General features: G+C 40.7%; 1 protein-coding gene across 1 annotated transcript in view; it reads right to left on the bottom strand.

Moving 5' to 3' along the window:
- ARG1 (arginase 1) overlaps positions 1-24216 on the bottom strand; it is a 101994-nt gene that overhangs the window by 57228 nt on the left and 20550 nt on the right. The window contains exons 3-4 of the mRNA XM_088140830.1: positions 13324-13634; positions 9752-9931 (exon numbers count right to left, since the gene is read on the bottom strand). The gene's annotated coding sequence lies outside the window, so the exon portion shown is untranslated. The remainder of the gene's footprint in view (positions 1-9751; positions 9932-13323; positions 13635-24216) is intronic.

Below are 24216 nucleotides of genomic sequence, written 5' to 3'. Positions count from 1 at the left end.
AAGAGAAAGGAATTCAAAGTGGATTTATCAGATCAGGGTTAAATTGTCTATGTTTTGAACTTGAATGGTTAATACCAAATTTTCTTTTTCGGACCAGGGCTATAAAAGTGGTTTATTTGGTTTAGTTTAAAATACATATGTGATTATTACTGGTCTTTTGTATGCTTAAGGGGAGAGATCTTTTAGGTTTTATTTTTCAGAAAAAAATTAGAAGTTAAAATGCAAAATAGACTTATTTGTTTAAGTGTAAAATATATAATTTATTATTACTGGCACCTTTAATTGTTTTGCTGATTAGATTGACCGCTGAATATTTTTCATAATTTGGTTATTGTTTAGGGATGAGAAAGGGGATGAAGAAGGCTTTTTTTTAGTAACATTAGAGAAGCTTTAAATTATTGTAATGCATATACTTGTTTGGAGGGAGGGGAAAGTCATCTTTTATATTTCTTTCTTTCTCTTTTCTCTTTCTTGCTTTTCTTCCTTTTGTTTGTTGGTCTTTTAATTTTGTATTAGTGTGTGTGTGTGTATGTGTGTGTGTGTGTGTGTGTGTGTATATATATATATATATATATATATATAAAACTTTAATAAAAATATGTATTAAGAAAAGCAATTTCAAGAATAGAATCATGATGGTGATTCAGAAAACTTTTGAGCCTCTCTGCTAAGAAAAGAAAACAGATGAAAAAACAATCTGAGAAAAGAAGATGAAAAACCTAGGAGAGCATAGTAATGCCCCAAAGTCTGAGCCTGACTATTATTCCTAAGACAAACATTTTATTGAGGCCCCCTCCTCCCCAACTTTTAAGTAGCTCACAGCTCACAGTTTGAGAACCCCTAGTTTATTTTTTTCTTAGCCAACAACTAAGACAGGACAAGGTTAAGTTGTGGGGAGGAGTCAGTTCCATCCTCTCTAGCTACTGTGTATGCTGGCTGAGCTGAAGGAAACTGCATTCCCATAAGAGCAGGAGAGCTCCAGTTCCCCCACCCACCCATGCTGTATGGCAAAGATTTGCAACTTGCAGCCCAAGGACATTTACCCCATCCCCAAAAGCCTTAGATATAACTTCTCAGAGCCCTGGCAAAACTTCCAATGGTAATCCTTAATGTAGCAGAGGAAGAAAACTATGAAATTGTTAGGAAATATTCACATTACAGTTTTTAATCTGATTACATGAAATTAAATAAAATGTAATATTTCTATGGCTCCATCCCCTCTTTCAGTTCTAGCCTCATCTACTTTTCAGAGTGCAACCTAGTAGTCTACCTACAGCCTCAGTCCAAAAAAGTTGCATATTTTTACTATAGCTTATGAAATGAAAGATCCTCCAAATCAAGTGTGAACAATAGGAACGAAACAAAATAAGGAACATGCCTTGCATTTAGTCCATGACACACTTATTCATACCTAGACACACAAGCTGTAAAAACATACAAGCCATTATCCTATGTGCACTTGCTGAGGATTAAGCTCCCCTGAACACAGCCCAAGTTTCTTTCCAATAAAAATTCCTAGGATGTGGTTTTAGCAAACTCCTTTGGCTTGGCAAACCTACTTGGAAGTACAAGAACAAAGGAATTGGAATCCATGTGGTTTTTCAGTTATATAGTAACAGGACTCCAGGGTATTTTCAAGGTCTGCCAACATCACCTCAGTATACCCTTCTGAAAGGGAAACCCGATTTTGTGAACAATAATGTGTTTATCTTCTGTAAGTACCTAATTAAAAATAACCATTGCCAATTTTAAAGATTTAATTCTTTGCTTACCCTGTGCCAAAGCAAATAATCTTTATTATATTGAAGTATCTACAGAGAGCAATCAATTGTGCAATCCTGTCTGGGTTTGCAAGTACCAGAGAAAGCTTATTCATACACACTCAAAATTAATCCCATTGAGTTCAATGGGTCTTTCCCTGGATAAGTGACTATACAAGTGAACCATAATCATTTTCTCCCTCTTAAAAAAGAAGATGGGGACCAGAAATATCCAAAACAGTATTTGTTGTATTGAGCAGAATCTCCCTTTTTGATCAAGAAACAGAAACACTGAATTACGGGAATATATGTAGCTATATTAAGAAAGCAAATGATATCACAAAAACAAATGCAGTTATATTAAAAAATCACATTAAGAAAACAACTCAAAGAAAACAAATGGAGTGGTTTTAAGAAATCAGTGGGACAGATTCTGAGCATTTGTCCATATACAGTACTATAAAACTGCAGCAATCTTGAGTTCCTGGAAGAAAGATAGGACATAAATCTAACAACAATAACAACACAAGACACAATTGTCAAAGAAACAGTTTGTTTTAGATTTGCAAGTAAAACTTCAGAAGAAGGGCATTTTTCAACATAGGCTTTATTGCGCCATAGAGCTACCTCCTTAAAAATATTGCAAGGCATGCAAACATGATAGTCTTCCATTGTAATTCTCCTTTTCTTTACTCATTGCTTCAAGAGGAAAAGATGGGGTAGCTGTGGGATATCTCTGGATTTTTAGCAGTAGAAGCATGTTCAATGTCCTTTGGACATGGCCTAAGCTTTATACTAACTACACTTCGCAGAATTCCCAGTTAACATGGCCAATGCTTAGGAATTATGGGAGCTGGAGTCCCAACAGATATGAAGAAAACCAGGTTGGAGATGGCTTCTACAGAATGCAACCTATGCAAGCTTAGCATGTAGACAGAAGCCTTACAAGATCACATTTTCCACTGAATGTCTCCCAAGCTTTTATAAATCTAGAAGCTGAGGGAAATACACAATTATAATGTAAATACTACCAACACTGATCTCTATGGTGACATTAGATAATAGTCTAGCTTTAATATAACTGGAGTGAACAGAAAACTGTAAAGCAGTGCTGGCTGGAGAATTCCAGGACTTGAAGTCCACATATCTTAAAGTTGCCAAGTTTGACAAACATGGCTCTAAAGGCAGCCTATTGTCTCACTGGAGTCCCCCTCAACATCACCAATCAAAGGATGAGGCAGTATATTTTTATATTCACTGCAACCTCAAAATACTTAAATCTGGTCTCACTTCTTCCACTCTCCTGGCCCTCCCTTTCAATAGGATGAAAATCAACAAATGAGTTATTTTATAAACAAAAATGGGACATATGAAGTTTTTCTTGCTGTGATGATATCATGATCCTCCATAGAGGTAAGGCAACACTTGTTTATTTTATTTTATTTGGGCTGCTAGAAAATTTCATCCTGTCCAAGTCTAGTGGCATCTGCCTTTACAACTAGGCATTAAAGAAGAATAACACCAGGTAAAGAAATCCAATCATTAACTCCAAACCTCTGCATTGTTTGGCTTCAGCACACATTTTAAAACATACCAGAAGTGTTGCTGACCATTAAAGCAAACTTTTCATTTCACCTTTAATCAATCAATCAATCAATCAATCAATCAATCAGTATGTGAAATTACCTTGTGGCTGAAGAAGATCCCCTAGAGCATATCTCATGTTCCTTTGACCATGGACTGAATATGCCCTAATAGTTGTGAGGGGCACAGTTTTAAAATCCTGGTTTTAAATAGTGTTCACCTCTTCTCTTGCCACTATTTTTGTCATGGACACATTGTGGTTGATGATGCAGTCAAGGGCTGGGATCCACCTAGCTACAGACTCATGCAGGCATGCCTCCTCTAGCCACTCTTCTCCACCACCATTCTGGACATTCAACAAGCAGATCAATAACTAATAACTAGCTGCCCAATTAGAGGGTGATTAAACAAATTGTTCAAACCATTTGCCTATATTCACCCAGCTCTGTCTCACCACACATTAAGGAGAGTGATAGGTGGCTGTTTATCCCACCAGCAGATGACACTCTAGAGGAGAGGAAACAAGCCAAGAGTTTCCATAAATGTTTTCCCTTAATTTATCCTGCATTAACATAGTAAGGACAGCACCCCCCACTGGTCTCATCACTGAGGCAGAATAAGATTAGGGCATCAAAATTTATGCCAGCATTTTTGGGGGGTTAGCATGGCTATGAGAAAAAGCTCCAGGGACACAAGTCAGTTGTTGTTTTCAAATGCTAGAAGGACTGGATTCACCTATTTTTGACAACTGTGTAGAAAATCCATCACAATGAAGTGAAAAATACAACAGCTACTGTAATTCATACAGCTCAATCCCATGCATTTTTACTTGGAAATAAACCCATTAAAAATCATAATGGATGGTTTAAGCCAAACCAAGGAAATTACATTATGTCTTAGCACTATATGTGAGCTAGGGTTTTCTCTTAAAACTTGTGGAGGGCAGAAATCTTGACTAGAACTACAGAAAGAACCCACTTTCTCCTCTTCTTTCCCCTTTCTTGAATATCCTTGGTCTAACTCTGCATGTGGTTTAATAGCCAGCAATACAGATTCTGGGTTTATAGTCATTGTTAGTGAGAATGGAGCAGAGAGAGAGAGAGAATAGGAATAAACCAAAACAGTTTTTGAACATCACCTTCTAATTTCATTCAATTCCAGTTTCACCCAACAGTGACAATGAAATGATTTGTTGTTTTTTGCTATATCTTTTTCCATTTTTATTTAAGTCTTAAACTATTTCTGATAGTTATTGTACCATTTGCTTGTCTACCTTCCTCTTATAAAACCCAATCTAATTGATCAATCAGTCAGACAGCTTTCTGTCAAGAGACACACATTTGTAACTTAATGACAACTAAATCCTTGGCAATCTAAGGGCACTGGATCTTTGTATCAGTTCAAAATAAGCTCCAGACCTTCTTGTTCTTATGCCAGCAAAATTAATCTCTAAGTTGCTCCATTGCTAGATTCTCTATTGTACATACAAAATAACACCAAAATTGTCTTTTTTCTCAGAGTTGTGCAGAGCTTTTAGGCAGTCTGTTCCCCACTGGCAGTAATTCTGAACTCATCCTGCCTCCCATCTCTTGCCATTGCATTGTCCTCTATGTTTTAAGGCCAATAGGAATAAAGACAATTGCAGGTCAGCTTCAAGCACATTTTAGAGACTGGGGTATGGAAACAATGGTGAAACCCCTCAATTTTTCTTATAGATCTGCCAAATCTTCCATAAGGCAGCCATGAACATATCTTTGCATTCCAAAAGTTCCTGAGAGCTCTCTGCTGCTAAGAATTTGGCATGGTTGATAATTTTTTAACATTTTAGTGGGGATATTTATATTCCCAGGGAGCCAGAGTTTAAAGAACAGTGTTTTTCAGTGTGCTGCTGAAGTAGATACTGAGTTCCAATGAATCATTAGTAAAATTCTTAATTCTGAGATACTTGATACTTCTGTGTCTATATCCAGCAGAAATCATCTGGTGAAATCTTTTTCCATCTCCATGCTGGAGAAAAGTTTCATGTATTGATTATTCCCCAGGTAACTGATATTCAGACTACAAATACTACTCTTTATGCAGCCAAAACAGCACCACAAACACATATGCACATGAAGTCTCACTTTGGGAGAATGCCAACATTTGCATTTATTCTTTATAACCATCCCTCCCCCAAAACTGTCTAATGGGAATAGACTCTACTCAATAGTCCCAGAATGTTCATAGTTTGGGATGGGGAATAGAAAGGAAGGAATGCTTTGCAAGGGGGAAGGGTTGGCTGGCATCTTAATTAGGAGCACCTTTCACTAATGTGGATATTCTTTATATCACCACAGTGAAGGCTGGATGAAGTTACAAATTATTAGTGTTGATACCCTAACACATATACTGTATGTGCAAAATCCTTGGGCATGGGGGCTTGCCCACAGCGTTCAAAGTGTAGAAAGAGATGACTTTATAATCATTATCTTCCCTTCCTCCTCTTCCTCATTTGTCCTGCTTCATTGCAGAGGCTGTCTATTTTGCACTGCACTTCCCTAGTTTTTCAGTCAGCTTGTCACAGAGCCTTATGATGATTATGACTGAAAGGAAGTGACTGGCCCAAGGTCACCCAACTGGCATCCCTGCCTATGGGAGGACCGGAGCCTGAATCTCCCTACTTCTTATCAGGTATCTTAACCGCTACACCATCACGGTTCACTAGATGACTTTATAATACTATCCAATTTTTTAAAAAGTCATTCAAATGGTTTATTCTAGATAGTCTAGTCCTATGCTCAGTTTTTCCTGTGCCCCATCCTTAGTTTGCTACATTTCTACTGCTTCTGTATCCTTAAAAACAGTTTTAAATGAAAATGTGAAACTTTTCCTGCTGGCGGAAGCTAATCAAAAATATTCTTGCATCAGCTATCCTTCAAAGAACAAAGGAAAATAATGTGACAACTTAGCAGTGACAAGCAGAGACTGGAAATTCTTACCAAGCAAGCTACAAGTTATACTGATAGAGAGGAGGAAAACAAAAACAAAAATAAATAAAAACAAATGGTAGGAAGACCTCATAGCAGGGACAGCAATAGTGTCATCTGTGGGACTGATTGATACAGAGTTGGCCATGTTGAGTTGGAGCCATTTGGCAGCATCTTGCAATGACTAGCAAGGGTCTAGCACTGGTTATAGACAATCCGGCTTCATCTACAGTCAGCTTTAACTCAGTTTACTTCAAGGTGGGTGAAATTGCCAAAAAACAGTCATTGCAAGTTCGATACAGCAAATGATTGATTATGTGCTATCAAGTTGGTGTTGGCTGATGGTGACCACATAGATTCTTTTCCTAGGATTATCTGTCCCCAAATTTGTCCTTCAGGTCTTCCAACAGTGCCCCCATCACCACTGTAATTGAGTCCATCCACCTTGCTACTGGTCGTCCTCTTCTTCTCTGGTGATTGATACAGATTACAAATGAGCCCTCTTTGATGTTCAGCTCTCCAAAGGTGATGGGGACATATTTGGAATATAGAGAGCATGTTATGGGTGCAATCACAAAATTGCTGCACTGAGAGACTTGCCTATTGACAATATGGGTACCGTGGCAGGCATGGCCCATCACAGCAATGGCTTCCCTCTTCAGATTTTTCTTTAGAACAGTCAGTGGGCAGTGGGGGCAAAAGGGGCTGGCTTAGACTCTTTCTCATGCAGTTGTAACTCTGTGAGAGAAACATGACTCATTAGGATTTAGAATTCATCTTCATATAACTAGGGGGGAAAGCATAAAGCACTTGTACTGGCCTAATGCAAGCTAGAAGACAACAATAAACTGCCTAGAAAGAAGATGGATTAGCACGGCACACTACAGTATTGCTGCCTGCCATAATTTTTCAAACACTTCAATTAACATGCTGATAGTTGGGATTGTCAATGGTTGGTCTTTGATTTGGGGATGTTGCTAAGCTATAATGGTAGTTCATCCAAAGGAACAATAATCATCTCAATCCCTTTTTCAAGTGCTGAAAGAGGGAATGCTATGAACACCCTGCAGCATGTTATCTTCTGACTTACTAGCTCTATTTCCATTCCAAAATGCAAATAGAGAAATAGTCCCTTTCAAGATTATGGAATCACAGAGTGGGAAGGGTGAGGTGGAGGTAGCTGGTTACAGAAAATGCACTTCCTGTAGTCTTAATCCCTACTCTCCTCCTTACATTTTCACCTGTCTCCATTTGCAATGCATACAAGTAATAAATAATGGAAAATTAGCTTCGCTTGCTTTGGAAATAATATCTTCCTGCAGTTGAAGTTGAATTTCACTTTAAGTCTTTTGTAACTGTGCTGTTATGTCTGTTATTCCAACGCATTGCATGAATCATTAAGAGCTACCATTATTCTATAATTAGAAAGCTCTGGGTGAGTTTGTAATAAAAACATCCAAATGTTTTGAATCCAGTTATATGGAATGGAATGCATCCAAGGAAAAGTCAAGTTCTTTGAGTGATCTACCATGGATTATATTTCCCCCATGGTTTCTTTCATTTTATTCACAGTACTCCAAGCATGAGTAGATTCTGAACACATGAAAGGAAAACATGAAGGGGGCATATGTAATCTGTCTGGAACTGAACAATTTATGTCCTTTTCTTTATTCACAGACTTCAGAAAAAAGAATATAGAAAGCTGACTTATATCAAATTAAAGTTTCAATATGTTTAAGTATTATTGTCTATGGCTGAGAACAGCAATCTGATGTTTCAGGAAAGGGACACTCCCCGTTCTACTTAGGGATTATTTGGGGTGCCAGGGATTGAAACTGGGATAATATATATGCAGAAAGGCACGGACATTTTCTTCACAAGCAGGAACAGCCCAACTGAGTGCCTTGTATGCGGTTTCAGTACAACTACTAGTATCCCAATCATAACAATTGATAGTGGGGAATTAAGGGAGTTGTAGCCTCACATAACTGGAGGATGTTTGCAATTTTCTGTGAGTCTCCTGGAGGATGGGGAAAAAATACAGGAACTTTCCAGATATGCACACATAGTTCATCTGTATTTATTCTCTGCCCTTTTGTATGTTTACAGCTAGAAGGCAGTTATCCCTGCATCCAGGTGTATTAATCAGCCATGAAGCTTCTCAGTATCTACATGAGCCTGATTTTTGGCTTACAAGAGAAAAACCATTAATGCTGAGAGGATTGCATTCCAAGTCCATCAGGACAACTCACTCTGCCAGACTTGCAGACTGAGAAGGGGATGTTTGAATTTTTCTCTGCTGTGCACTGATCTAGCACCATATTGACTTGTGTCTATACTGGTTAGGGAAGAAGAGGGTTGGTCCAATACAACTTGAAGGAACCATTGGAGAAACTGCTGGAGAAAGAAATCCCTGTTAAAGGGATTCTCTTCAGTAAGGGACTTGCTCTATTTCCTCTGTATATCAAACTGATGAAAGAAAAAGGCTAAATTAGGGCATTTGCAGGACAATCTGCTTCAGATAAATTTCAGTTAAATACATACATACAATTCAGATAGAATCTACCATCCAGTATGCACATCCTGGGTAAGAATGTTAAGACTCAAAAGAAATAATTTACGCAAGATCCTACATGCAGTACAAGCCATTTCTGAGTCAGAAATCCAAAAAACAGACACAAATTGTTTCTGGTTTCAACAGGTGTCCATTTCCAAAAGACAAGCTGATAAAATCTGAAGACAAGACGACTTATATAAAGACCTATATCCATAACAAAGATGGGAGCCAATTCCCTAAAATCAATCCATTCTTTTATTCCTTGTTTTATACCTTTCCTTAAAAATACCTACTAATGTCTGCAAAATTTATTTCCATATTTTATCCAGATATTTAGATAACATTTTTCAAGACAAGATGCCTTCACAATAAAGCTTGCATATAAGTGAACTAGTACATAAGCCAATTAAAGAATACAATAAACTTATGAGAAACGCAACAAAAATCATTCAGAGAGCCTGAGCAAACTGAGAGGATGTAATCTACAGTGAGCTCTTAGATTTGAGCATTTGCATACAACAATGGAAGGACAAAAAGACCCCGAGGAACACTGTCTTCAAAGTTAAAACTGTTGGTGGCAGCACTCTCAAAGGCTTCAGATCATGAAGGATAGATCAAAGCTAAGCATGCTTTGGAAATGATCCATGAGTTCTGAAGAACTTCTCACTCATTTTCAAACCATGCACAGCCCATATATAGCATTTCTTTCTTTACCAATCATATCACAGCCTACTTTGTACTGCCAGTGATGTCTTATTTAGATAGCTATCAACACCTTCATTAATGCCACGTAGGGTGGTAAAACATTGAACCTACCCTCCTACTGCCATCCTTTTAATAGACATTCCCAGGAGTCCTCTTCAGTAAGTGATAAAACAACTTACCTGCTGATTTCTGCAGAGCACTCCTTTGTAATGGAACAAAATCAGTCTTAAGCCCTTTTCTTCATTGCACCAGGTGTTTCCAAGCTCATTTTGCATTTCACAAATGATTCAGTCCTGACTGCAGTATGTTGAACAGAAAATAGCCACCAAGTTCAGTATTTAATGAAAGGTGTAATAGATCTGGAAATTATTCAAGGTCTATAGTTAGCTAATATTGCTCCCTGATAGATTTAATGCTATTTACGTACAGTAAATGGCAACAGAAGGTGCTGTGAACCAGTGAGCCATGCAGTGCCGTAAAATACTTGAGTGTCAGGAAAAAATGATGTGTGTTTCCAAGCTGAAAGCCTCTGGCCTATAATGACATTGCACAGAACGCAAGCCAGCAAAAGCAGGCATGTGTTTGGGTTGATGAAGTATGATTGTGACAAATGATTGATTTAATACACCTTACAATGTATAAAATGTAAAAATCCTAAAACTCATGTGCAGGAGATTGACTCTGAGAACATTAGATTTCAAATAATGGCCATGCAGGTTTAACAATGTACTTGCTGATTTGTATGTAGACAGGAATGAATAATCAAGAACCACATGGATCAGGATGTCATTGTTATATGATTTGCAGCATTAGGCATTTGGGACTTGTGCCTGGAAGATGTTTGCTACACTCTTGCAAATCCCAATGAATCGAAGGAAACTCTACAGACACACCCCAACTTAACTGGCATGCAGCATGAAGGAATTGCACTCCCATCCAGACAAGCACCAATCTGATTAGATTTACCTGTTGGCATACAATCTCTATGCTGTAAAAAATCCACATGAATGTGAGATGACAGTTGAGATACAAAAATGCATCCAAAGTTTTGCAGCCTAGATATGGTTTGGTTCTGTTTTGTTTTGAAGCAAATTAGAAAAACAAGAGCCAACAACCACAAGAAGATGATCATCTCTGCAAGGGCTTCTCATACATACATACATACATACATACATACATACATACATACATACATACATACTTGTATATAAAGTTTACACAACAGTTTCAATAAAGGAGGACTATTTCATTGTAAGCATCTATGCATAATCTACATCTGTAAGCAGTTTGTTCCTAAGTTGCAAGTAACATCAGGTCATCAATCAATTGAGTAACTGACGCTGTAAATTTAGCTTTCCAATGTGGGTAAACTAGTCTCTTAGAAATAGTGCGGAAAATCCATTTCTGTTGTCTAGTTGTCAATTTCCGTGCAGCTGGAAATAATATGGATGCTGTAAAAAAAAATTAAGCTATGTCTCAAAGTCAAATTATTATATATAATTGCTTCTTCCTAGAATATAACAAAATATCACAGAGAGTATGCCTCTGTTCCATCACTTCCTTTTGCTCGTTTGCAGTTTGTTAAAGGCTGTGGGATTTATTTGTGTGTGTGTGTCTTCATGTCTCTTTTCTCTGTTCCTCCTGTGATATTTTTATTGAAATTAAGGAGTCTATAAATATTTTATTTTCCTTTATCCATTAGCAGTCCCTGGGCCTCATGATCAATGGCTGCATGTTTTTGTAGTGAAGTTTCACATCTCCAGCCATAATTCCTTCAATTCCCTTTGTCTCCACTGATTAGTTTTAGTTTTACAGGAGTCTTATCAAAAGTATGCAAGCTAGGTTTTGTTTTATCTGCTTAAAAGTAGTTTTTAATCTTTTATTCAATACCTCTTTTTATTCAGTCCTCTTCCTCTTGTATTAACTTGAATACAGTGTTATCTGTGCTTCTTTATAGCAATTATCTAGATGGTAAAGCAGAAACTTCCAGTATCCCTTTTGATCAATCAGTTCCATTCATTAGAAAGAGGGATCATTTTTCTTTGTGTGTGTTCAGTGCTAATCATGACCATTGCTATTTTCAAATTGATCAAAAAACACTGCCACAGCTTGAACATACATGACAGAAGGGAGAGGCAACTATGGACATGAACATGTTGAGATGTTTGTGTTTGGGTATGGTTGGGTATACCAACATTCAGCAAACACATATAGCATTTACATTAATTCCTAAGCTGGGATTTCTGGCCAAGGCCACAGCTGTGAGGCATTTTGTAGGAAAAGGTATTTAATATATGGGCAGCTTTTTGAAGTGGCAGAAAAGGTTTCTGCTGTACCTGTACAACTCAGGCAAGAAGCCCCTTCAGCTACTAAAACCATCATGCAAGGCCATTGCTCTACAAATGATGGACTGCATCAGACTTTTCTAACTTGGGTGCCCTCCAAATAGATGGTCACTTATCAGATGTGTGGGCTTCAATGTCCAGAATTTCCAGCCAACATGGCTATTGCTGAGAAATCAAAGAATTGAGGTCCGTGTATTTGGAGGGCACTCGCTTTGGAGAAGGCTGGCCTTATGGACATGTAGTCTGATTCATGTTAAGCAAGCTGCATGACATCCTGTAGGTGAGCCTTTCTGAACTTGGGAGCTTTCAGATAGGTTGGATCAGAATTTCAACTGGCTGGCAATTTGGGAAGTTGTAGTCCCATTCATCCTGAGAGCACCTGGTTGGAGGAAGTTTGGTTATATAGATAATCTCCAAGACAACTTCCCATGTATTGTTGAAGGCTTTCACGGCCAGAATCTGATGGCTGGTGTGGGTCTTCCGGGCTGTGTGGCCATGGAAGTTTTGTTTCCTAACGTTTTGCCAGCATCTGTGACCGGCATCTTCAGAGAGCAGGAACACAGACAGGAGCAGTTCTCTCTGTGCCCAGGATGATGTGACCCTTTTGTGGGTATTTATAGAGATCTGAAGGGGGGATTGGAGGGGGTGTGTGGGGGGTGCGGGGGTGTGTGGGGTTGGGTTAACGAGTGGCTGCTTGTTTTGGTGTCAGAATATGTGTGTATCTTCCTGGGGATTAGGCAGGGTTTTAGAAGAAAAAACCCTGCCTAATCCCCAGGACGATACACACATATTCTGACACCAAAACAAGCAGCCACTCATTAACCCAACCCCACACCCCCCTGCACCCCACACACACCCCCTAACCCCCCCACCACACCCCCTCCAATCCCCCCCCCTTCAGATCTCTATAAATACCCACAAAAGGGTCACATCATCCTGGGCACAGAGAGAACTGCTCCTGTCTGTGCTCCTGCTCTCTGAAGATGCCGGTCACAGATGCTGGCAAAACGTTAGGAAACAAAACTTCCAGAACACGGCCACACAGCCCGGAAGACCCACACCAGACAACTTCCCATATTTCCAAGCTCCACTATCCAGAACAGCCTGGTTTGAAATAACCCAAGGGATTTTATTAAGCCTCAGCTGATTAATATACCATCAGCAAAGCATTGTAACTGGACAACTGGCTCTATATAATATACTTTTACTTGTCTATTCAATTTATTGAAGGCCAAAAATGTGCCTGAAATGTTTCTGAATAGCAAAAATCTGAATTTTGAAATAGTGGTACCCATGACAACCAAAGCACTTTGCTTTTCATGCCATTATGTATTGCTGTATATATGGTTAACAAAAGCACTTTAGAATAGTAATTTCAAAACTGTATTTCAAAAAGCCATACATACCACAATTCCAGAGGAGGTCACTGTGGTTGGAGGCAGAAATAAATCACAAAAACATCTGAGATTCCAAAATACTCATCTAGAGAAAGGATGCTTGACTGCAGCATCTGTTTTTGGATTCCAGTTTTGGTTTGGCCTCCTTCTCCTGGGCTGAGTCACTCTGCTGCCTGACTCCACACTGGTGATTTGATTGGGTCTATCCTTATCTACACAGAGATGCCATAACAAGGTCCACTTTCAGAGGAGGCTGACAGTTGCATTTCTGCATTGTTTTGGATTTGCCTCCTTTCAGTTTGGTCCAGATAAGTGAACATCTATTTGGAGGGCAAAAAAACATTCTATAACTCAGTGGCAGATTATTGCTTCCTGCAGAGGGTCTATAATTCAGACAAATTCAGGAAAATTTTAAATGGGAGATTAAAAGATCTGCAGTCACTGTAGAGAATACTGAGCTACTTAACCCTGGTTCAGCATATAACACTACCTTCCTTTCTTCTTACAATGCATAATTCTTACCTTTTGCTATTAAAAGCAAATGAAGGCTTGGTTTACATGGTTGTTTAACTATGCTTCATTAAATAGTAAGTGTTAACTTGTACAATATATTAGGCCGTGCTTTAATATAAGTCTTATTGAATAAATTATGAGCAGATCCTCACTTTCTGAGGGGCCCGTTGCCTAGTACAGGTAGTCCCCAGGTTAAGAACGCCCCAGTTACAGATGACTCACAGTTAAGAATGGAGCCTATTGTAGCAAAATTCAAGTTAAATACACAATGATTCAAGTTCATTACACAATACTGCTTATTATTTATTTATCAGATTTGTCACGGCCCATCTCATTAAACAACTCTGGGTGGTTTACAAAACAATTAAAATCAATTAAAATTACAAAATTATCCCCCCACACAAGCTGGCAGAGCCAGGTCTTCAATTTTTTCTGGAAGGCTGGTAGGGTAGGGGCCTGCCGCACCTCTATGGGGAGAATGTTCCAAAGGGCGGGAGCAGCAACAGAGAAGGCTCTCCTCCTGGGCCCCACCAGTCAACATTCTCTTGCTGACGGGACCCACAACATGCCCTCTCTGCCTGACCGGGTGGGATAGGTTGATGTGACGGTCCCTCAGGTAACCTGGACCCATGCCATGTAGGGCTTTAAAGGTGAAAATCAACACTTTGAACTGGACCCAGAAGCAGACTGGGACCCAATGCAGCTCATGTAGTAAAGGTGTTATATGTGCCGTTCTTGGAGCACTCAAAATTATCCGCATGGCCGCATTTTGGACCAGCTGTAGCTTCCGGATAATCTTCAAAGGTAGCCCCATGTAGAGCACATTGCAATAGTCTAGCCAAGAGATGACCAGGGCATAAGTGACTGACTGGAGAGCCTCCTAATCCAGGAAGAGGCGTAACTGGCATACCATACAAAGGTGGGCAAAGGCTCTCCTGGCCAAGACTGCCACCTGCTCCTCAAGCAGGAGTCATGAGTCCAGGAGGACCCCCAGATTACACACCAGGTCCGTCCGAGGCAGTGCAACCCCATCCAAAATGAAAGATGGTAGATCCTTAGATACAGAGGCACCTCCAATCCATAGCTACTCCATCTTACCGGGGTTCAGCTGAAGCCTGTTGCACCCCATCCAGACCCCCCCACAGCCTCCAGGCACCGTGCAAGGGTGGTCATGGCATCACTCGCCTCACCTGGGATGGAGATGTATAACTGGGTATCATCAGCATATTGATGATTCCTCATCCCATGGTGATGGATGATCTTACCCAGTGGTTTCATGTAGATGTTAAAAAGGAGTGGAGAGAGTACCGAACCCTGGGGCACCCCACAAAGGAGGGGCTGTGAGCTGGATCTCTCACCCCCAATCAATACCGATTGGGAATGACCTTGGAGGAAGGAAGAGAACCAGCACAGAACTGTGCCACCCAGTCCCAACTCCCCAAGTCGACCCAAAAGGATACCAAGGTCAATGGTATTGAAAGCTGCTGAGAGGTCAAGAAGAGCAAGGATGGATGCACTACCCCCATCCCACTCCCACCAGAGATCATCCATGAGTGTGACCAATGCTGTTTCTGTCCTGTATCTGGGCCTGAAACCTGACTGAAAAGGGTCCAGATAATCCATTTCTTCTAGGATCCTCTGGAGCTACAACGCCACCACCTTCTCTAGAAAGGGGAAGTGGGAGACCGGATGAAAATTGTCCAGTATGGTAGGATCCAGTGATGGCTTCTTGGTGAGGGGGTGCACCAGCACCTCCTTAAAGGCAGCTGAAAACACCCCCTCCCTCCAAGATGAACTCACCATTGCCTGGACCCACCCACATCACCTCCTGGGAAGCTTTAACTAGCCAGGAGGGACATGGATCTAGTTGATACGTAGTGGTATTGACTGTCTGGAGGACCTTGTCCACTTCCTCAGGTTCAACAGAATCAAACTGTTCCCAGATAACAGGGTAAGAATGTACTCTGGCCATCTCTATAGACCATGCCTCATGCTTGATATCTAACTGGAACTGGATCCAAGTGATTTTATCCTCCAGATGCCTAGAAGACTCTTCTGCACGGCCCTGTAAATGGGCTACTGAGCCCCCCTTTCCCAAAAGAGATTGGGTGATCTTGAACAGGGCCACCGGGCAGCATTCTGCAGATGCAATAACAGTGGAGAAATATTGATATTTTGCCACTCTTACTGCCACAAGGTAGGCCTTAATAGCAGCTCTAGCTTGTGTTCGGTCAGGTTCAGTCCCTGTTTTCCTCCAGTGGCGCTCTAGACGTCTTTTAACCCTTTTCAAAACCCTCAACTCCTCTGTAAACCATGGGGAGTGTCAGATTCAATGGGTCAAGAGAGATCACATGGGCATGATGTTGTCCAACGCCTCGGCCACTTTCCTATTCCAGGCAGCAGCCAAGGCCTGTGCTGGCCTGTGCAACAGACTCTTGGGTATAAGCCCTAGCTCCCTTTGGAACCCAATTGGGGGAGGACTGATTGAATGGGTCCTATTCCCATTCAATCGGTCCCCTGTGGAGGGGAGTAGCATAGGAGAATCTCAAGACCGCCAGGACACGATCTGACCATAACAAGAGGGACAGAGGTAATTCTTCCTTCATATCACATTGCCACTGCTTTGACAAGAAAACCAAGTCTGGTGTGAGACCACTGTCCTGAGTCGGGTCATGGATAATCTGGGACAGGCCCATGGCTGCCATGATAGCCACGAACTCCCAGGGATAGCAGAACGAAGTTCCCCAAGACCATCAGTCTGGGAAATTCCATTGCCAGCCCTGCGATGGCCTCCAGCAGCTCAGGCAGGGAGGTTGCTATACAGCAGGGAGGCTGGTACAGTAACAGCACAGTACACAGTATTACATAATAATTTAATTACATAAAATCGAATTTGTTCTTACATACAAATTCAACTTAAGGACAGACCTTGTGAACAGAATTCGTTCTTAAACTGGGGACTACCTGTATAGGCCATTTCCCCTCTCCTGAATGTAGGAGCAGATGACATTGTTTTTCTGCCATTCCTACCCCCTTGTGGATGCATCCCTTATCTGAAGTTGGCTTAAGGAACAGCTGGAAGCAGCATGGGATTTTACTACAATTGACTGGGTTCACACTACAAGTAGTTTACTACAATTGACCGGGTTCACACAACATAGCAAGCCAATAAACATGGTTAATAATCACACAGACTGCATTTACATGGCATATGGAACCCCCCCCCCCCATTAGCTGCATTGTGTAAACTAGGTCTAAAAGTGACATGAAGTTTGAGCATACATATTAAAACAAAACACAAACTTGGCAGTCTGCCAATCTGAGTGGCAAAAAGATATACACAAATATTCCTTTAAAAAAAAACTCGAACTTGCCCTTCTCACATTCCTTTTCACCATGGGAGAAAAGCTACACATACTGGTATCTTTCATCTGCAGGTGGGAATCAACCTCAGGAATGGGATGCAATTGCAGGCTTTGTAGTAAAAAGAAGTGGAGGAAGGGAATACACTCATATCTATGCAAGTTAGGTTTGCCCTAAAAGTAAATATTTTCTGTTCTTATCATGTGTTTCTCATAAATGTGCTTCCAATTATAATACTGAAAAAGAACACCTTAATATTAGGTTTCTGTTCTGATGAAACACTGTCAAGCAATTGGAGGAGATTCTCCAAAGAAAGATGCAATAAAGTGTCTTGTACTTATAAGTCATAAAATACTTGGTCCTGATTTTACATTCCTTCTCTTGGATGAATCTGCTGATGCATGAAATAATTAACTTTTAATTCAAGAACATCCCTTAGACAGCTTCAGGCCTCTCCACGCACGGCATTTATACCTGTCCTCTGATTCTTCATGCAGGTCAGCTGAGGTGCAGCGAGAATAGCAATGCTTCTCTTTTGCCATTTGTAACATTAGAGCTCAGTAGGGCTTGGGGATGGCTATTTTCCTACTTGGGGAAATTCTTGCCTCACCTGCCCCTCTCCTCCAGTTTCAGCTCTGCTCTCTAGATTCCAGAAGCAAGTCAGTAAACGTGATCTTAATCCTTTTAGTCAGTCTCACAATTCCTGTTTTTGTTTTTTAAAAACTCAGCTTGTTTTCCTTGCTTATGTGAACAGTCTGTGCTAAACTCATGCTCTTCCTCATGGCCATGGAAACATGCTCTCCCCCCATTCTTGAGTCAGGAGGAAAGTATGTTGATGTAAAAAACACTGTCCTTTACCACACCTCAGGCACAAAGCTGGGTAATATTGCTGTCAGGAATACAGTGTGATGCAGGCTACCTTTAGGGCAGTGATTGATGTGTCCTTCCCCTCCCATCCACTATCTCCTACTGCTGGAAAAAACCACCACTACTTGTTCTGAACATGTGGGTGTCCGTGGCAAGGAGCATGGTTTGACATTCAAGCTGTCATTTTTATTTTACCTTTCTTTCTCTGGAGAAGGCTCTGATGCTGGGAAAGGTAGAAGGAAATAGAAGATGACGACAATCAGCTGCAAGGTGGATGGACTCAATTAAAGTGGCAATGAGTTCATTGATGCATGACCTGAAAAACCAGGTTAGGGATAGATTGTCACTGGAAAAAACTATTTATGTGGCCACTAGGAACCATCAATCAATCTTGTCTTTCTTATTCTCTGCCTGTTTATGGGAGAAGGCAGACCCTGCAGGGAGAGGACTACTCCTCTTCTTATGGGGGGCTGAAATTCTTGGAAAGGTCTTTAAAAGGTTCTTGGTGGTCCCAAGGTGGTTTTTTAAAAAAACATTCTGTGATTTCAAGGCCTGCCATGTGAACCCTCTGGAACCTTTCTACTCTGTTCCTTATACCTTGGGACTTAAACAGGTTGTAGGGAAAGGGAGGAAGAGAGCCTGAGATACACTAAAGGGAATCCCATCACCAATCATACTTTTCTATACTGCCTCTCCTCTCCCATATCCAGTCAACAGTAGTCCAAGAAGGTGCATTTTTAGCTTGCACTCAGGGCAATAATTCTGACTCCTCTCATTTGCCAATTTTTGAGTTCAAGCATAATAACAGAGCTATAAAAGGCAAGGACTCCCACAGCTGACACTTGCTCCTGAAGCCTCACAATGCCTAGTTTTGCTTTCTCCCAGCTGCAGCACTTACAGGATGTTTGGTAGAAACCTCCTCACTTACTCTGCAGAGATGCAACTGTCATTTGGCAAAACCCTGCTGTGTTTTGGTCTGTGCTCCAGAGTTGGTCCTCTCTGGCTTGCCAGGTCTCAGCAGATCCCAGGTTTCTGATTGCTTCAAGTAGTATGGATAGTGCAACCCTCATAATTGCCCTCCTAAATTTGTTGGAGTCCTGTTTCAGGTTTCAAACTGACACACAGTTGCTAGGTGAGAATAGCAATTTACTCAAGGCTTGGCAGACAACGAAAGGAATGTAAATCAAAACAGAGTTTCTGGGAAAGAAAGCTTTCCTGGGTAGTTTTGCTTTCAACAGGAACATGCAGAGAAGTCAAAATCCAGTCCAAAGAGCCAAGTCAGGTTTGTCAGTCAGTCCAAAGAGTTTCAGAGTTCACTAGCAGAATTCACAGGAATGACACACTAGAGCAGGAAATCAGTCAGTTGTTGCCAGTGAAGAAACGCAGGTCAGGTTTGCCTCTTAAATCAGGCAGCAGCCAGCTGTCTTTAAGAGTTACTCCCTTGCTTGGCAAGGAGTCTCACTGAACATCTTTGCTCCATCCTCCATTTGAGTCCAAGGGTTTGGAGGCTGTACCTCATTATCTGACTGCTTCAGCTGTGCTGATGGTGCCTGTGTCAGCCTCAGGTGATTCCTGGCTTGGCATCTCCTGAGGCTGACATTCTACTGGTTCAGCCGGAGCAGCTGCTTCAGGGTCAGAATCAGAGTCTGGGTACTGGGCCATGACAGCTGGAACCTTTTCAGTGGTGAATTTCTTAGGATTATTTGGGTTTGCCAATGGGAAGGTTAATCTCCTGGAAGTTCTGCATTTGGTCTTCCATGTGATTGATAAACCCATGTCCAATCCACAATGTACCCCTTCCACAAAAAAAAAAAAAAAAAAAAAAAAAGGCTGTGCAAGTGAGGGATCCAGTTCCTCTTGTAGCCATAGCCAACATAGCTATGAAGATACAGAGGACAATGACCAGAAAGGTGTGGTCTCCAAGCACATCAGCCCACCCAACTGTAGCTGATTCACTGACTGCCACAAACAGAGCATATCTTCTGAAGACTGTACAGGTAAAAAATAGGCCAAATTTCGATGGCACCATCATGGGCGCCATCTTGACTTTTTCCCCCACACCCCTGGCAGATGTCCTTGATAGCATCTGTCACTGCAGCAAGCAGGTCATGTGAGGAGCCCTCTGATGCTATGCCGTCATTACAGCTTTTAACTGGAAATGTATATGCCTTGTGGCCAAGCAGCCATCCAGCCATTCCAATACCCCAGGTATTTTGCAAAATGGCCAAATGCACATGTTTTGGGGAGGAGGGCTACTGTTTTACTTTTACTATTTTCCACGTCAAGCTGGAGTGAGTGGATTTTGCTATTCCATGAGCTGCCCCAGCTCTGAGTGGGATTTTTTACACTCTGAGTGAAAAGTGTAAAAGTCAGTATTCTGCAGTTGACTGAAGTGAAGACAAACTTTAAAATGCTTGATTGGGAAACTTTACTCTGTTCAGTGGGCCATGCTCCCAAGGTAACTGTATGTAGGCTAGGGGATAAATAGTACAAGCCAACCTGAATGAAAACTTACTTGAAGTAAAAAAGGCTTAGGTATTCGGATTAGGAAAATGTCTTATTAACTGGTTATTTCCTCAGAAGAAAATACTGGGTGAGAAAGTACATAAGAATCTGCGCATGTGCTTGAAACCAGCTGCTTGAAAGGTATTCTCTAATCCTAAAGCCCACAGTGCTCCGAAACTCAGTTACAAAGCCAGTTGCTTTGAATGCACATGTATCCTGCCCATTTTTTTTTTTAAATTACAAAGGGGGAATTTGATCTTATCCTCCATTTTCACAGAGCTGGACAACTGTAAATAAAAATGCACCTGTTTTCTTTTTAAAACCGCACTTCGGATTTGCTTCACTTGTTGTATGGGCTTCCCAAATAAACACAAATGCTGTGTGTGACCTTTCTGCTCTTGCAAGTATAACAATAAATGGTACTTGATCATGTTCTAAGTATAGCAATACAGTCATGGATCTATTTATTAATGAGTGACCACTGAACGCTTATGGTACATGTGTGGAGAAAACTGTACAGAGAAAATAGCTCAGAAAATAAAGGAATTTTGGTGAAGATTTTACCTCAGTGACATATGGCTGGTGCTACTGGAAAACTTCCAAGAGTAAATGTGATAAAGGCACATGTAGGAAGTATCATTAGCAAATATATGAGACAAGAAAGGGCTGGCTAGTAGGGAATACTTCAATTTTCTAGCCCGCAAAATCAATGGAAGGGAATTCAAGTGCCTCTGTTTGGACCTGAGTAAAGATCTCAGTAAAGTAAAGGTCTCAAAGCCAGTTTGGTGTAGTGGTTAAGGCATCAGGCTAAAAACTGTGAGACCGTGAGTTCCAGTCCCGCCTGACCTTGTTAGGTGACCTTGGGCCAGTTAGGTGACCTTGGGCCAGTCACTCCCTCTCAGCCCTAGGAAGCAGGCATGGGCAAACCACTGCTGAAAAACCTTGCCAGGAAAACTGCAAGGACTAGTCCAGGTAGTCTCTGAGAATTAGACACAGTTGAACAGATTAAAAAGAAAAAGGCAAGGTGTGAGCTGAGAATTGGAGTGGTGGCATTCTAATTGCAGGATTAACTGCAAAGAATGTGCTGGTTTGCCACTTTCAAAGTGTTTCCCTCCAAAAATAGACAACGGCAACATTAAAAACTATTTCTAATAAAATAAAGCTCATAACCCCTTCCCACCACCACACCTCCAACTTAAACAAAGTACTTCCCCACACAGAAAATGAAGTGTCAGGGAGGGCACATCAATTTCCTTTCTGCGAATACTTTTATTTACTGTATGTATAAAATACAGAGATTACCTGATGCCTGGCAAAAAGCCTATCTTATATCTGTAGATAAGTTTGAACGACATCATTAATGTTTGCGTCATCTAAGTAATCCTTTTTGGGGTCATGATTTTTGCCTTATTCACAACTCTGTGAGATCCGCAAACAACAGCTCTGCCTTTTTCTAACTCTGCCAATAAGAGTGATGGGTCATAAAGGTTTCATTTCTGCTGTTGTTCACAAAACACGCTTCTCTTTCTCCATGGTAACTACCCAGTAACCAGATAGAGGCACCATCCCACACAAATATTTACCTAGAAATATTAAAGCATTCATGAAAATAACCTGCAGTTGCTGAGTTCCAGTAGGAAGCCAGCAGCAAGAACTCTTACATTTCTACTGTTCCTGAAGTCAGACAATGCTCTTCTGTTCTTGGAATAGTTTTGCAAAAATGGGTTGTTTATACGGTCAACAAAGATATATTCACCAACACAAAGTTCAACCTAAACTGAGAAGCTCTTTAACTATGGGTCTCTAGTAGCTTAGTAAACAAAGAAATAGTCCACAGCTTAGTGGTATAGCACAGACTTTGATGCAGAAGGTTCCCGCGTAAAAATGAAAGCTCCCATCTGATTGATTTGTTTGACAAGTGTAATGGGGCTGATGATGGGAAAGAACTTTACAAGGCCTTCCCAAGCTAGACTTGGCACTGTACACTTTCCTAACTGGCCTGTCTGAAAGTAAAGGTAACCCAGACTTTTCTGCTTCTCTCAAGAGTCTGCAGAGATCAAGATTTGGTTAAATTGAAAATTAATGTAGCCTGAGTGGGTCAGTACCCAGCATGTACCTTGTATTGATGAGATAGTTCCACAGTATGCTGGCTTGCAAGGTAGCTCATAAATTAGAGATCTTAGCCTGCGCAGAAGAGAGTGAACATGCTTGAAGATAAATTGGGTGTTAGCTACATTTGTGGCATAATTGCCTAAATGGCCAGAAATGATTGGTGCTATCTTTATCATAAGCAGGGAATGACTAAAGCCTGTTTATGATTACACTTGGTAATATAGTATACTCTTTCCTTTTTTTTTTTTTTTTTACTAGGAAGTGTTGTAAGAGTAATTCAATATAGAAAAGTTGAGGTCACTACCCATGGGCCCATCTATTGATGGACATACCATATGGAAAATTGCAGTTTGGATGTAAGACGAGTACAGGTAGTCCTCACTTAATGACCCTAATTGGGACTGGAATTTCCATCACTAAGACATGTGGTCATTAGGCAAAACATCATGTGACCACACCAGTTAGGAATGGCAGTTTTGGTAGTCCCAGTTGCAGTTGTTAGGCCGGGACTGCACTATTGTTAGGCAAGGACCTCACACTTCTTCTGCCCTGCTGTGCTCGCCTCTACTTCAACTCCCTTACCTGCCTATCTCCCCCCCCAGCTCTGCCCTTTTGGCTGCCCTGCCCTCTGCCACCCCTGCCGCCCTGCACTCTGCCACCCTGCACTCTTCCGCCCCACTGCCCTGGACTCTGCCACCCCCAGCTGAATTTTGCTGCCTTCTTCCTCCCACTGCTGAGGATGAAAATGGTGATTGATGAATATCTGCTTTTAAAAGGTCTGTTCATTTTCAATATGTGGTTTAATCATAAATTTATTCATATGTACACATGACAAAGGAATAAATGCAAAGTATAATTGATTTTTTATAATTAATAGCTGAGACACTTAATGAAGGCAACAAGATGACAAATTCTAATGTGGAGCAAGCCATTTTTTGATAGTGTTAAGAATGGATCTTGAGAAAAAAATGGACTTGGAAGAAGTGACATAAGATAAAGTAGAACTGCAAAAATAGAAGGTATGAGTCCTATATGGAAAAAAAATATAGATTAATTTTCCACTGAATGAATGGAAAGTAGTGTTAAGGAAAGAGGATGTGGAAGTTGATTGGAAGAGAGTGAAAAAACGTACATTACAAAGTGCCACTCGAATGTGTGGATCCTAATAGAAAGTATGAAAAAGGATGCTTGGTAGAATGATGTGGCAAGAGAGATTGTGGATGAAGGAAAATGTATGTAAGAGACCAGCTGCTATAAAGATGATAAGAGAAAAATATTGTATAAAGTGCAGAGAAAAAATACAGCTGCAAAGAACAGGAGCCCAGACTTGTTAAAAGAGGCTTAAAAATGTAACATTATTTTAATGGAAATTTTTAAAAAAATGTTTTGTAAATGGGTGTCAAGGGATAAAGAAAAAGCTTCCAACAGAGTGAATGGGATTAAGAATGAGATGGCATCAACGTGAGGAAATATTGGAAAGAGTATTTTAGAGGTATTTATGATAATGATACACTGAAGAGTGGCAGTGAAATTAATGTTATA

The sequence above is a fragment of the Python bivittatus genome, unplaced genomic scaffold (genome assembly GCF_059951505.1).
Source record: "Python bivittatus isolate LINGU-HERP-01145 unplaced genomic scaffold, Pbiv_v1 ctg000020_np1212, whole genome shotgun sequence".
NCBI classification, from domain to species: Eukaryota; Metazoa; Chordata; class Lepidosauria; order Squamata; family Pythonidae; genus Python; species Python bivittatus.
This window is presented reverse-complemented; position numbering and strand designations above follow the sequence as displayed.